This window comes from Pinus tabuliformis, chromosome 5_2 (genome assembly GCF_031772625.1).
Source record: "Pinus tabuliformis cultivar Carrire ecotype Pingquan chromosome 5_2, CPIR1, whole genome shotgun sequence".
Lineage (NCBI taxonomy): Eukaryota > Viridiplantae > Streptophyta > Pinopsida > Pinales > Pinaceae > Pinus > Pinus tabuliformis.
Window position 1 is genome coordinate 615,938,888 of NC_142306.1, and position 5,210 is coordinate 615,944,097.

A 5,210-nucleotide genomic window follows, 5' to 3' on the forward strand; every position below is an offset into this window, starting at 1 on the left:
CCATTAAATATTTTAATTTCCTAAGTTTAGTCTTAGGGACCCATTAAAAATAATTAATTATTTTAATAAAATTGTCTCCGGGTGGAATTTCCCAAAACGTTTTCTAGGTTCTTTGGAATACATGTGCCAAAGCCTCCTTGCAAAATTTGAGACTTAGACCACATCTGATGCTACCAGACCTCCCTGCAAAATTTGAGACTTAGAGCACATCCGATGCTATTAGAAATCAACAAAGATCATCTTAAATAAGCACTCTAAAGCAGTGTTGTTAAAATCGCGATAAAATCGCGATTTAATGAAAAAATCGCGATTTTTTCAGCTTGCCGATTTAATCGCGATTTTTATACGAAAAAATCGCCTATTTTTTTTTTGCTGATTTTTATTGAAAAAATCGCGTTTTTTTTCAAAAAATCGCGATTTTTTCGAAAAAATCGCGATTTTTAACGAAAAAATCGCGGGGGATTGGGACAGCGCGATTTTATAATTTTTTTTTTTGGTTTTTCATTTGGTCATTTGGGTTTTTTCATGCAATTTTTTTTGAAAGAAACAAATAATTTTTGAGTGGGGCAGCTTAATGATAAAGTCTAGGCCCTAGTATGGATATGCTATTCATGGTAATGTTAAATTCTTAAAGTAAAAGTGACATTCTCCTTAATCTTCATTTTCATCCTTTTACTTAAATTTTTAACATTACCATGAAATGACTCAGGATGTTTGAGAGTGGTTCCAGCCTCATTGGATTTCATATGGAGAAAGTAGAATTTTAGATTTCATTTAAAATCCAGCAGACTTATCAGTTTTTCAGGATTTCAGGATTGGGAGATTGTAATGTTTCCAGGTGACACCACCTGCTCGGGCTACCCCTGCCACCAGTAGAGGACGTGGTCTATCTCCTATAGCTCCTACTTCTAGTTCTTCAGCTTCTAGAGCACATCAGACTCCACTGCCATCTCCACCAGCACAGGCACCAACATCTACATCTAGAGGGAAAGGGAAAGCTGTGGCATTTTCTCGCAAGAGGGGCAGAGGAAATCAATAGGATTAGACTTCATTTTATTGTCTATGACATTATGACATGATGAGATACATTATCATATTTTTTGTTGATATTTTGAGGCTGAGTTGGGACTCAGGAGTCAGGACTTACTATTCAGGACATGATTCAATGTTATGTGTGATTTTAGCGCTAGAAATGATATTAAACATCTTATATATTAGTTTTTTTATCATATTTATGTGTCAATGTATTTATTTTATGTTGTAGATGGTTTAGATATTAAAAAAATTGAAAAAAAATGAATATTTTTGTACCAAACGATTTTTTCCCGTTTTTTTTTTTTCCGATTTTTTCCCGATTTTTCCGATTTTTTCCGATTTGTTCCCCGCGCCGATTTAATCCCGATCGCGCTTTTCACAACATTGCTCTAAAGGCATTGTGGGATTTTTGCTCTAACTCATTTGATCTAATTATCATCTTTGCTCTTGTTTCATTGGGTTATCATTACATGTTTCATTGATCCTTGTATAAGTTAATCTTGTGCTCTAAGTGTTTATCATAACCTTGTGGATTGGCATCTATTTCTTTGAAGCATCTTGACATCATTGTATCTCATTGAAGCATTTCATCTTGCATTTGCATCTTAGATTTTAGATCTTGCATCCTTAAAATCCACCTCCAAGCATAAGCTTGGTTGAATAGAAAGTTAGGAAAACCTTCTCCACTATTCAATCTAAGAGCTAGACCCTTACTCAATGGTTAAAATAGGTGACCTTGCAGTTCTCTTGTGGGCAATCCCTTGTAGGAACAGAGGCACTTGGGTCGTTAGAAGTCCTGGGTAGGTATCGTTAATGAGGCCTTAGCCTCCTTCCCCAACACTTCTTTCTACAACCTTGTTTAAGACTAGTTTCTGACAATTGAGGAGAAGGCCTTCACCTTAGACTAAGCATCCTAATTAAAATTAACCAAGATCTCTTGCATTTCACATAGTTAGATCTTGCATTCATCTTGCATTCTCATTTGGTTATTGTAACTAGAATTGTGGGCTAGTTTATTGTTAAAATTTGAAAATTCTATGTAGAAACTTTAAAATTGTTTGCAGAAACTTGAAAGTACTTTGCAGAAAGTTGAATCTACTTTGTGGAAAACTGGATGTTCTATGTTGTTACAACTTACAATTATTTAGAATGCAGATTTCTTCTTCAAAATGTTTTAGATCAACAATTGTAGATAAAACATAAACTTAAGGATCATATGAAGACAAACAAACACAAATATGAGACACTGAGATTTAGGCCCATTGACCGGAGCAAAACCCCTCAAGGGGGAAAATCCAAATGATTATACTTCTATTATATCTCTTCATTTGTTTAGGAGAGAGAGAGAGAGCGAGAGAGAGAGAGAGAGAGAGAGAGAATGAATAAAGTCAGCAATGTCTGATCAACTTGTAGCTGAAGTGCTCTTGCTCTTTGTTTGAAGATCTCCTCCTACACTTGCTCTTTCTCTTCCCTTGCTCTTCATTTACTCTCACACTTCTTTTGCACACACTCAACACTTGCTCTCCTTCTTCACAATGAACATTCTACTTTCAACTCTAACTTGCTCTTATTTAAATATATGATAAATTATAAGAGTTACAAAATGAATTCATGCCTTGAGCCAACAATAGGAGAATCGAATTCCATGAGGGAGGATTTACTTGAGGAGAAGTGTAACTCATCCCAAGAATAGAGAGAGGTACACTTGTCTTGAGGAGTTACAATTCGAATTAGGGAGAGAGAGAGTTACACTTAGACATGAGAGAATATTTGGTGAGAGTTACAAATCAAATTGAGTGAGGGAGTTACAAGTGCATTTAATGAGGAGGATTTACACTTTTTCCATACATTGAATTAGTGAGGGAGAGTTACATTCTCTTAAATGCGGAGTTACTATTTTATTCCAAGAGAGAGGTTCGGGTTTCCAAGTAAGAGATTCCCAATTCAATTGACTTATTCCATGAGACTATTGAGAATTTGTTTTTATTAATCCATTAAAGGTAAATGCCTTTAGACTAATTTATAAATAATAATATCATAATAATATTACTAGTAAGGATAAAATATTAATTATTGATTTGTATAATCATGATTGATTTGATTTTAAAGTGGATTCCATATGTCAAGATCATCTTTGATCATTTAAATTTTAGATATGACTTTCTATTTTTGGATAGTCACTTTTGAATTGAGATGTAACTTACTATTTTTGGAAAGTCATATTAATATTGTTAGGAATGAAATTTTATTATTGGTGGTTTGAACATAATTGAAAGATATGATTTTTTTCTAAGAGAAATTCATCCTTGAGCTGCCAAATTTTAACATTTATTTACTTACAAGCTTTCTTTACATTCTTGTACTTGTTAATTTCATGCCTATTGTATCTTGAATGCTATATCATTGTTGAACATCTTTCTTTAAAGTACAAGTTATCTTTTCTTGCATGTTGCATTTAAATTTCATTGCTCATATTTCTAGATTTCTTGTACTAACATTCTTTCTTGCAGCATTATCGCTGTTGTAATTTGAGATATCTATCTGCCTGCAAGTATCTTGATTTACATTGAACATTGTTTTAGGGAACTGGTCTATCACCTTTGTATTTCATGTTTGCCTCATTGATCTTAATTGAATCCATTTCATGCACATTTCTCATAAATAATCACACTTGCTCTAGTTAATAATCAAGTTACATTAATAATAATTGCCTTGCCCTTAGAAAGTTAGATCTCCTAGACTTGTTGTTCCAACAAGTTTTTTCTTTAGTTTCTTCCTTTAGGGACTACCCCCCTTAGCTTGCCTAGGAGATAGCTTAAACAAAGTGATTAGGGAATAGGTGACAGGCCCTACTCTGACGGTTGCGCCTCCAAAATTACACCTGGTGGGATTAGAATTTTGCCCACATTGAGGTGTACATTTTCGGCGACAACAGGCCCATTTCTCAATGCGATATGGGTGTCAATAGATCTGGAGGATAGGTGGGTACTTAACAAGACTTAAAATAGGAGGCTTAGTCAAAGATGTATGATGTTTTTATTTGATATTTGTACATCTAAGCTACCTCAAATATCATTGCATCTTGCCTAACCCTTCATAAGAGACAGTCAAAGATGATGTCTCTAAGTTTTCTTCAAATATTTTCCGCATACCACTTTTGTACTCCTATATATAATTTACAGTTGTGACAGTTCTCTTCTTGCACTTTTCATCATTGTTTCCTTTGAGCACATGTCAGTGTTATCAAAGCCCGACGATTAGGCTCTTTCAGGTTTTACGCTTAGGTTGTTTTGGAGTCCCTCTAACCCAGCGCTCTCCTTTAACTCGAAAATTTCTGTGCTTTGATTTGAGTGATAAACATGTGGATAATTTCTGGAAATTGTTTGTAAGTTGTCTGTGTATCTACACTATTGATCACTAAGTATTTTCTTCTTCATGTTTGTGAAAAGTTCCTGACTTTGCCATATACTAGTAAAATTCTACCACTTTTATTAAAATTGCCAAACCTAGCAGATTATCCTTTGGAAAACTACCCAAAATCGACATAATTTCTGCAGATTCTTGGAAACCGGCAGAAGTTCTGCAGGAATAATGCTGAAACCAATGAATTCACTGGAAATTAACAAAAGCAGCAGAGTTTCCCAAGTTTATGTAAACGAGAAAAGTTCTGCTGTAAAATTTGTAACTTGCTGTTTATATATTTAGAAGTAATAATTTCTTCGAGGCCTGACTTAAAACAAATTTTCCTTACCTGTATGCTAAAGTGTCTGTTATTTTTCTGAGAAATTATAGATTTTCTCTAGAAGTTTGGTGTAACTATCCCAAATATTAATTAGCTGCTTTGAAGGTTTAGTACTTTGGTGTTTAAGTTATTCTACATGCAAATTGTACTTGAAGTATTGCTGTAAGCACTGCCCCTCAAACTAGTTCATGGCCATAGTGATGAAATAAAAATCTAGTTTGAGTCTTAGGAGATTGATAAACTTACCCTTTTATTGGGCTTGATTTAGTTCTAATGAGAAGTAAACGTTTCTGGAGAAACTGTGTTAAGAATTGCTAAATTGTCCATTTCTGGAGTTCTGTTTCATTCACAGTGCTATGAGCTTGAGTTTGTAGGAACCCACTGAAGGTTGTATGTATGTTTACAATGTTACCAGAATTTGAGGCATTTGATG